The 11,230-nt window shown below is 41.4% G+C and overlaps 1 non-coding gene across 1 annotated transcript; it reads left to right on the top strand.

Moving 5' to 3' along the window:
• Positions 1–264: 264 nt before the first annotated feature.
• TRNAE-UUC (transfer RNA glutamic acid (anticodon UUC)) lies at positions 265–337 on the top strand. Its single transcript has one exon. It is a non-coding gene; the product is annotated as a tRNA-Glu (tRNA).
• The last annotated feature ends 10,893 nt before the right edge of the window (positions 338–11,230 follow it).

Below are 11,230 nucleotides of genomic sequence, written 5' to 3'. Positions count from 1 at the left end.
CAGGCTGTCAGTTTCCTCACCTGCAAAGTGAGAAGTTTGGAAAAATAGTCCCTGCCTTTTTTTGTCTTTTATCTCCATCATTTTGTGATTTTATACAATTGCTTTATACAATTGTATATCCAAAGTCTTCCAAATTACAAGTGCCAAATAACATACCCCCAAATTTCATAATTGACATTTTACAGCGTCCATGTCTGTGGCATAGAAACATGTTACAGGTAAAATGGGGTCATCATGACATATAAGATACATCTTTTAGGGAACTCCCTGGTGGTCCAGTGGTTAGGACTTGGCACTTTCATTGCCGAGGGCCCAGGTTCAATCCCTGGTCGGGGAACAAAGATCCCTAAAGCCGCGCGGCACGGCCCAAAACAATGACAACAACAATGTTATATTTTTAAAAAGACCAATTCCCAGTGCTTTTTGCAGAAGCTATTGGGGAGAGTGGGGAAAGTTTCCCCACATTTAGAGGCTAACTTCTTTAGAAGGGAGCTCCCATTCTCACCCCAAAATTTGTTGGTACCACTGTCTGAGCTAGAACCAGGAGCTGGCGGGACCCCTTAACTTCACCCAGCCTCTCAACGCTAGCACACCAACTATATTTATGCTTGACTTTCTGGTAATTAATTATCATTTAATAAACATTTCTTTTGGCTCACAGAGGACCTGTGCCAGTTCTACCTCCTGGACCTCCAGACAGAAATGGCAACAGCCGACCACAGCTCAGATGGATTTCTTCCCAGGCTTGAGGTGCCTGTCAAGATGGAGAGGTGCCTAGCTCGAAATATCCCCAGAATTAGATTTAGGATGGACAAAAAACCCCTGATGGAGACTCTGCTCTTTTGCCAGACTCCCGTGAGAAGATTCTGGTAAGCTTCCCCAGTCCTTGGCTAACGTGTACACCTGACCCCTCGCCGCGAAACCGCAGGTGGATACATTTTGGGTGGTGAAAATACCCATGTATTTGATTTCCATGGATAGGAAAACAATAGAGCAAGACTAACAGTTTTGAATCAGATGATATAAAATGTAGGCAAAAGCGAGTGCGCTCAGTACAGGATGACACCACCCGTCACCGCACTGGTCACACATACGCCCCCATAATTTGTTAGAAATCCAGACTAGGAGGGAGGCGTGTGGTAGGTTGTACTGCGCTGGAGATTTACATACTGATGGGACTGATTTCCTTCTGGAGACAAGCAGGACGAGGCGACAGGCTAAGGACGTTGAAACAAGACTAGAAGTGGGGAGATGCCCCCCAAAATGGAGCAAAGGAGCCGTTGTGTCTGGAATCAGGAGGTAGAGGGCCGTAGCTCTCCATCAAGGGCATTTCTGAGAACAGTGGCAAGTCTCGCACAGAAAAAATCCTCGTCTTCCCTGCATAATTTTATTTTCCTCTTTCCACAACCCCCAAATCTTTGCCTCTCTAGTTACAGCATTTTCATCAAAGGAAAATTGACTTTTAGAGTAGGACAGTCTCCTGATTCCAGCTCTACCATGTACCAGCTATCTGTCCTTTTTTTTTTTTTTTTTTTAAATATTTATTTATTTATTTGGCTGTGCCGGGTCTTTAGTTGCAGCATGTGGGCTCTTAGTTGAGGATGCGGGATCTAGTACCCTGACCAGGGATCAAACCCGGGCCCCCTGCATTGGGATCTTGGAGTCTTAACCACTGGACCAGCAGGGAAGTCCCCCAACTATCTGATCTTGAACGAGTCACATTACCTCTTAAAGGCTCAGCTTCCTTGTCTGTAATATGGGCATAATAATGAGATCACATAAAATGAGGGCACATGGGAAAACGCCTACTACCGTGATTACACTGTAGATAAATGGTACCTGAGAAAGGAAAAGGGCTTCTGTCACAAAGTGCAGAAGGATGCTGGTCTGTGAAAACAAGAGGCACCACATCTGTATTATCTGATTTTTCATAGCAGCGATACGCTGCTAATATTCTTACCTGACAGACAAGGTAGCTGAGAATCACAGAGACTTTAATTGTTGTTCTAAGCACTTTAGTTTTTAAAACTTTTTATTTTAAAATCATAATAGAGTCACAAGCAATTGCAAAAATAGTAGAGGTGTCCTGGTCCCTTTCACCCAACTTCCCCCATGCTCGCATTTGACTGACAGTCCGACAGAGGCTGCTGCCATTTCCCGAGATGCTCACCTCAGAAGTAGAGCTGAACCCTCCGAAGCTGACAGTCGGGGGCATGATTGGGGCCACTGGAGGGCTTTTCTTGGGATAAGGAATAAGGGACTCGGTTTCAGTGCCCTGGGGAGACTGTACTCATGCTCTGATGGGAGACTTATGAGATGAGACAATAATTGAGGCTCGCTGACGTGGTTAGAACACTTCTGCCTCAGAAATGGAAACTGGCCCTGCCAATCCAGTTGTCAGTAATCCTGCCAGTGGAGACTGCCAACTCACTCCATGGCCCTCTACTCGGTTAACTAGGCCCTGGATACCAACCAGCTGGGCATTGGGTGAGGAAACCTTTGCTATTTTATTACCAATTCCTCCGGTTCATCAGTCCTTCCATCCACTCTGCTCACCCTTCCAAGTTTGAAGTGTGAATCCAGCCAACGTATATACTGCCGGTTCCACCAGCCCCTTCTCTACTCCAATGTGCGAACTTGGAAAAGAAAATAGCTCCCACGTTTCTTCCTGCACTCTTTATTGGGTGGGAGTTATTTCATCAATCGCTAACATCCTGCTCCGAGAACGGGTTCCCAGGAAAGAGGAAACTTGATGCTTTTCTTCAGCGCACATATTGCTTACAGGGGCCACTCTCTCCTCAGGACAGACCGTGGTGACGTCTCCCAAATACTCCACAAGTGTGGCCTTCTCCTCTGTCGGCCACGATGCTCCAAAGGCCAAAAAACCCTTATGGAAAATTAACCACATCGAGCAGTTCCCCCCAACCCGCCTGCCCCCATTCCCACGGCCCACGGGGAGGCCACACTTGTCCACACTGAACGGGGACACCCTTCTGCAGTGGTTGCATCCTAACCTGGTCTAGGGTCTGGGGGCAGCTCGTGAAGCTGAGGAAGTCTGGGTAATGGTAAAAACAAAGAATACTTGTATTCCTTACAAAAATAAAGGAGAAATGTTCTCTCTGACCCCCAGCAAAACAAAAACCTTTGCTGCAAAAAAGCGCCCTGCTCAGCTGCAATAAGGTGAAAGGTTAAATGTGGACAGAGTAGTCATATATAAGCAGTTTCTTAGTTTTCTGGTGGGAATACTTAACAACCTAAGTATGCTTCCCCAGGAGGTAATCTATTATATTTTGTCCAATTTCTTCCTCCAAAAACTGAATCAATTCATGATGTAATGCCCAGGGGAGAACAATCTTCTGGAAACTGAGTATCTTTCTGGGGACAAGGTTGAGGAAAACATCTTAATATTGTTACAGCTTTGGCCTGGCGGTAACAGCTCTTTGCTTGTGGCGATGGCAGGACAAGAACCAGGAAGGCAGCAAAATGTCAAAGGACACACGCCTCCGAACTGTTTGGGATTTGCCTAGAATTGTTTTCCTCTCTTGGAGAAATACAGGCTATAAATCCATTTGGACATTTACAGGACAGCTGCAGGACCCTGGGCACGCACTTCAGGGCCTGAGTTGAGAACGCTGCTTGTTCAAAGTGTTGGCATCTAAATGTAGATGTTGTCCTGATTTCTAGCTTAAGAAGTATTTCTTCTGACTTCTTTCCTGCTCCCAAACCTCTCTCCCCCAAAAAATTAAATTAGAGAAGAAAGGGTAAATCAACACTCATCATTCACTTCGTTTTAAGGAAATAGAGGCAACTTCTATTTGTGAGAGGTTCTGGATGACTTCAAAACCCAAGTAGCTATTGACTTTAAGGGCTCCTCCAACTAAACTTTTACAAGAACAGCCAACAAACACCCATATGGCCTGGCCTTCTTAGGCATCTCAGTGCTGGAGGGTAGATGGGGGCAGCTGAAGCAAGTGAAATAAACATAAGGCCCCCAGTCTCTTCCAGGCTTTATCGTTGCTGGCTGCCAAGCAGAGAAAATCACTTCCCTCCTGTTCATCTTATTTATAAGATAGAAATAATAGTATGTCTTGCTCTGTATGAGATATATGAGATATACATGACAGAGACATGAAAATACGTGACAATAACATAGAAGGGTGTTTTGTATGTTTTCCTATCGTGCGGCTTGCCAAGACAAACAAAACAAAAAATCGGAGGGTCTGGGACTTCCCTGGTGGCGCAGTGGTTAAGAATCCGCCTGCCAATTCAGGGGACACGGGTTTGAGCCCTGGTCCGGGAAGATCCCACATACCGCAGAGCAAAGAAGCCCCCGCGTCACAACTACTGAGCCTGCGCTCTAGAGCCCGCGAGCCACAACTACTGACCCGTGTGCCACAACTACTGAAGCCCGCGCACCTAGAGCCCGTGCTCCACAACAAGAGAATCCACTGCAATGAGAAGTCTGCGCATCGCAATGAAGAGTAGCCCATGCTCGCCGCAACTAGAGAAAGCCCGCGCGCAGCAACGAAGACCCAACGCAGCCAAAAATAAATAAATAAATAAATAAATTTAAAAAGGAAAAAAAAATTGGAGGGTCCAAGGCTAGATTAAGGGTTATGAGTATAGGTAGGTGGGCCCGGGTTAGCTATTTAAAGGAGAGCTGGGGACTTCCCTGGTGGCACAGTGGTTAGGAATCCGCCTACCAATGCAGGGGACACGGGTTCGAGCCCTGGTCCGGGAAGATCCCACATGCCGCGGAGCAACTAAGCCCGTGCGCCACAACTACTGAAGCCCACACGCCTAGAGCCCGTGCTCCGCAACAAGAGAAGCCACCGCAGTGAGAAGCCCGCACACCGCAACGAAGAGTAACCCCTGCTCGCCGCAACCAGAGAAAGCCTGCGCACAACAACGAAGACCCAACGCAGCCAAAAATAAATAAATAAATAATTAAAAAAAAAAAAAATAAAGGAGAGCTGGGCTGTTGTTTGTCTCTACCTGAGGGGAAAGGCAGCCTCACTGGGAATTGAGAGACTCTAATTGGTTTGGGGAAGGTACGTTAGTTTTAAATCTAAAAATAAATTTATTTAGGTAAAAAAAGGAACCCTTCAGCGCTCACACAGGGGTTAAAAAAAAATGGGAAGAATTTAGATAAACCAGAGGGTCCAATAATTCCTACCCTACCCAATGCAAGAAACTCATGCATCTACCACATTTAAGTTTAAATACTAAGAAATTGGAAAACAGCATCTAAAATTGAAAAAATAAGAGCCTGCTTTTTTCCAAGAAGTTTGTTTCCACCCCCATCTCCCCCTCCCCTCTTGAACCTCACATTCACGTTTGCCCCTTGACAGCCTGAGAGCCATGGACCTCAGCAACACCCACCTACCTGCTCACGGAGGTCTTCCTATTTCTCACCAACCAGACAGACTGCAAAAAACTAAGCATCTACTCCTTAAAATGATTTATACGTCCAGGACACGCCAGTCATCCTAGTTGATAGGAGTATAATTGGACCTTGCAACGCTTGGGAAGTAGAAATCTTTGCGGTAATGTGCAATGTTTCTAACTAAAATGCAAGATGCAGGCAGTGTTTTATCTGTGGTGTTTACTACATGAAAGGTTAACAGCCAATGAAATGATCCAGTGGCTCATTTCCGTTCACACGGATGTCTGATATTGTTCAACAGAGCGGTCCATGAAAGTTAGAATTTTATATTTCGAAAGGAGGACCTAAAATGTGGATTGAAGTCTGTTCTACCATTCTGAGAGGCAGATTGCCTGGCTTAACAATTTACGTTTTCAGTATTTCTCAAGTTAAGGCACAAACCAAGAGCCTGATGGTCGTAGGTGACCATAAATTCAAAGTTATTAGTGTGACTAGTAAAAAATATATTTTGCCCGGGTCATGAAGCACAATGGCGCATTGCAACATGAATTATCTTGATTGTGCAGTGATCCTCCCCACAGATCCAAAGGGTGGGAATACGTAACAACCTGGATGGCGGTGGCTGGAGCCAGTCAACAGTGTTGCAGGCATCGTCATAAAGGAGTCGTTGGTAACACTAGAGTGGGTGCTTTGGGGGCCAGAGAAGGCTGCCATCAAGGGAGTTTTATGGCGTATTTGCTGGGTCTGATATTCCTAGAATTCTCAGGTTCTTAGTGGCCTTTCTAAATGTTTAAATACTTAAATTCAAGCATTTATCACTCTTCAGGGACTTCTGTAGAATTTATTTACATTAGGAGTTATTATTATTGAAGAGTTCATTTTAAAAATATTAGCCAAAAAAAGTAGTCCATTTAAAAGTATTACCACAAATGCAATTCTTTAAGACAAATATCTAACGTTTCAGAACAAATGCCACCTGTAAGCTGTAAATATGTGTATTAATTTTTCCCCACAGTATTTGCTTTGGCTGTGACCTCTCCTCACATTCAGATGAACAAGGGCTAAAAATTGTCAAACCAAATTCTCGTTTGAGAGCTGAGCTCTAACTACTGCCAGTTTGAGAGAAACACACATCCAGGTTTAGGGAATATGTTTTGTTTGTTTTGGCTGTGACATAGGGCAGAACAGTTTCCATCCCATTCGAATGCATTCAAGAGAGTTTGAAATATTGCACAATAAAAGTCATTCATTATATCTGTCTCCTTTCCCTTCCAAAAACAAAAATGGCTGCCCAGTTCCAAGTCTACACAGGGGGCAGGAAGAAGGGGGTCACAGGGTCACTGGAAATCACCCAAGACTAACACCAGGTTTTTCAGGTTTGAGTTAGGGAATCCTTCTGAAATCTTCATTCCCCATGTACACTTCAAATAAGAAAAGACTAGTCACATTGGATTATTGCTTTGTTATGAACAATTGGAAAATAGACACATTGTACGTGTTCTCACATTAGGCATAGCAACATCCAAGAGCCTGGCAGCCAAACTAAACTTACTTGAACTGAAAAATCTTTTTACTCACTTTCTCTAGGAAGTTTCAGCTGTTTGACACCAAATTTATACTCAAAAAAAAAAAAAAAAAAAATTATTTCACTGTTTGGACCATACATCTGAAAGGACCTAGTTTTGCAAACGTCTCATGCTCCTTAGCAGTTACTTGATGTGTCTAAATAGAGAAAAAATTGACATTTACTTTGTGTTTACCAGCAGGCATCCGGGACATCAGAACACTAGAAATGCAGTTTGTTTTTAAATGTCAAAAGTAAAGATGCCACTAACAGATCACTACACTTGACAGGACAAGACACTGCCAAAGTGAATTTTTTTTTAAAAAGCAAATTTTAAATGAGTGAATAAAGCTGTGAGAATAAAGAAACTATTAGATGTAAATGGATGTTAACTGTTATCTTTACATTTTGGAGCTTAAAAAACTCACATGCAAATAGAGTTAGAAATTTGGAACTCAGAACAAAATGATAAAATCTGAATTTTCTTGAATTACATCTAAAACCCAAAAGCCAGCTGTTTGCTCCCAGCAGGCTACTTGTATCATAGAGAAGTCAATTAAACCATTTAGTCAGGCAACATTGTGCCATGGACAAATGAGAAAAGGGAAGATTTAAGAAGGCTGCTTTCAAACTGGTCATTGGAAATTTTGGAACTCCCAACCTACTCCTTAGAAAATGCAAACTTGTATTTGTTTTTTAATGTGCATGCTCATTTATTTTTCCTTTTCATATAAGTGATATAATGCTTAAAGTATCAAAAAATAGAAGCAGTTCCAAAAAAATACTTGCTTCCCAATATCTTAAAATTTTCCAAAAACCTTTCTAATAAATCTTAAAATTAAGGTCATAGCCAGGCTAAGTATGATCTTGGTTGAAGATGTGGGACAAAAATATGTATCACGAGAATAGCAGTAATTACTTATCTTCTCACTAAAGCTATTAGGTTATTTGTAGTTCGTATCACGATTTCGTAAGAAAACAGAAAAGCATCAAAGAATGCACAGAATTGAACACACCAGTGAAAAATCATACAAACTTGAAATTGTTAGGCCACAGTACAACGAGTCCTTCTAGGGCCAAGTAAAGGCTCTAAAAATAATCTTCAAATAAATCTAAGACCAAGAAAAAAAAATTCACTATCTTTTTGCATGTGCAATTATTTATCGTAATTTAACTTCATCCCCTCATGTCTGCTCACTTGATCTAAGAATCTAAGTCCAGAGTCAACCTTTCAGACATACTACAAAGAAATCTGGTAGCACAAAAGATAGAAATGCAGAAGGATTTAAGGAGAGAGATTTCTTTAAAACTTTGTTATGGACAATTCACAATCTCTAGTTTTGAATCCATGCTTCATCCGGATGTATTCATAGGTTAGAATATAATGGGAAGAAAAATACTTAAAAATGTGTATGAGATGAAGCCAACTTAACACTGCCTAGTCTCAGTAAATAATAAGGAAAAGACATTTGGAATAGAATGTTGCTTTGGGATCCCCATTTCTCTAAAACTCCTGTAAGTGAACTTTGTTCAAGCATCACTTCTTCCAGAAAGAAACAAAACAAACTTACCTGATCTGAAGTTGGTGCCACCTTGAGGGCGGACCAGTCCAGGGCATTCCTTTATAATCATACCCTGTATTATAATTCTGTACTCCCCGCCACCGCCCCCCCCAACCCTTTAGAGAAAATTGAGCATCTTTAAGGCAGTGATCACATTTAGAAATTAATGCCTGGCACATGTACTAATGAATCTACGATCTGCTCACCTGGGATGACCTGGTGTAGGGAAGTTTTCCCATGTTAAGAAATAATTCTCAAATGCTAAGGCTACTTTCCAAGTAAGGATAGTGACAATTTTTATACTAAACCAAACTATAATAAAAATCTTAATTTATGAGAAGAATTGCATCAGACTTATTAGATAATTTAATTTTTAGCAAACAACTTTGAACCTTATTTTAATTCAACTCATTTCATTTTCTTACTGGTATATATTACACAGTGGTCAAGAGGAGAATTCTTTCTTAATGACTAAATCTTAGCGTCTCAGGGTGACAATTTTAAATCATGAACTGTAGCAAACCTGTTTATATGAGAAGATTGGGCTGAGTGTATAGGTACCCCAAGAAAGTTGGTTTCCTTCCCATATTTCCGATAGCTTATTATTACTGACTTTTTTGCCCTAAATGATAATGCATGTCTGGTTGTAATTGTAGGCTCCACATAGAATTGGTTGGTCAATCTTTTGCTTCTACTGGCCTCCTCCTTCACAAAAAGAACTTTAAACAAAAACTATGACACAGATTCACAGTAAAGGGGAAGACAAGCTTTCTTAGAGTAATCAAGATGGTGTGATGCTGGTTTAAGAACAGACATAGAGATCAATAGAACAGAATCAAGTCCAGAAATAGACCTACACATATAAGGTCAACTGATTTCAACAGAGGTGCCACTGTAATTCAATAAGGAATGCAAAATCTTTTCAACAAATGGTGCTGAATGACTTCCACTAAAAAACCCAAAACAACTTCATCTCATACATTGTACAAAACTTAACTCAAAGTGGATCTAACACCTGAGAGCTAAAACTCTAAAACTTCTAGAAGAAATTTAGGAGAAAATCTTTGTACCCTAGAGTTAGTCAAAGATTTCTTAGGACACAAAAGTATGATCCATTAAAAAAAAAATGGATAAATTAGACTATATCAAAATTAAAATCTGCTTTTCAAAAGACACTCTAGGAAAAAACACAAGCCACAGACTGGGAAAAAATGTTTGCAAGATACATATCCAATAAAGGGCTATATCCAACTATACACAGAACTCTTTCATCTCAAAAACAAGACAACAATATCAACAAAAGGAAACATAGGCAAGAGGTGTAAATGGACGCTTCAATAAAGAGGATATAAGAATGGCAAATAAGCACAGGAAAAAAAAGATGTTCAACTTCATTAGTCATTAGGGAAATACACACCAAAGTCACAATGAGATACCACTGCACACCTACTAGAATGCCTACGAGGAACAAGGCTGACAACACCTTGTGATGATGAAATCGTGGAGCAACTGAAACAATATGTTGCAGGTGAGGATGCAAACCGGTGCAGCTGCTATGGAAAAGCTTGGCAGTTTCTTAAAAACTTAAACATACCCCAGCCATACGTCCCAGGAATCCCACTTCTAGATATTTACCCAAGATAAAGGAAAACATGTGTCTATAAAAAAGATCCATATGTGAATGTTTATAGCAGCTTTATTTATAATAGCCCAAAAATAGAAACAACCCAAATATCCATCAATTGGTGAATGGATAAACTGTTGATACATCCATAAAATGGAATACTACTTAGCAACAAACAGGAACCAATTACTTATACAACATGGATGAACCTCAAAAGCATTATGCGAAGTTTAAAAAGGCAGACACAAAAGGATACCCACTGGATGATTCCATTTATATGACATTCTGGAAAAGGCAAGACTATAAGGACAGAACTCAGATGAGTGATTGTGAGGGGCTGGGGTTGGTAGAGGGACTGACTGCAAAGAGGCAGGAGGAAACTTCTTTCGGGGTGATGGGGGGGGCGGTCATGGTTACATGACAGGGTGAATTTGCCAAAATTCAAACTGCTAGGCTTAAAAGGGTAAACTTTACTGTAGGTGAATGACACCTCAATAAACCTGACTTTAAAAAGGAAAAGGAAAACAAGAGCTCTTTCAATACAAAGCACAAATCAGGCATTATTAAGTATTTCCTCCTTGTTATGCCAGGTCTACAGCTGAAGTCTGGGCGTTGCAGGGTGGAGGCAATCAGTGAGAGAAAATGGAAGCAACGTGTTTGCCAGGTCAGATCCAGAGAAAAGAACTGAATAACCATTTAATTTTAATTTCAAGGAACTTATCTTACATCATCACGCAAGCCCAGTGTGGCATAATTTTCAATTACAAAAAACTGGAGGCAACTAGCATCCATCAGCAGGGAGATGGCTAACTACATTATAGATATCCAAATTATATCATTCTCTGCAGGGGTTAAAAAGACTGCAATGGCACCAGGGCTCTCCAAAATGGTATTATGTTGAATAAAAATTTTAACTTGCAAAATGGAACATAGAGCGATCCCATTAGAAAACAACAAAACCTATGTTTACACAGGCAAAGGGTCTGGAAGAGGTTTGCCTGCTGTTACTGGTGCTGACACCTAGAAAGGTGGGGAGAGAAAGGTGTAGCTGCAGCATGCTTGCATTAGGTGGGGGGAAGACACTTTTTCATTAT

The sequence above is a fragment of the Eschrichtius robustus genome, chromosome 10, assembly GCF_028021215.1.
Source record: "Eschrichtius robustus isolate mEscRob2 chromosome 10, mEscRob2.pri, whole genome shotgun sequence".
NCBI classification, from domain to species: domain Eukaryota; kingdom Metazoa; phylum Chordata; class Mammalia; order Artiodactyla; family Eschrichtiidae; genus Eschrichtius; species Eschrichtius robustus.
This window is presented reverse-complemented; position numbering and strand designations above follow the sequence as displayed.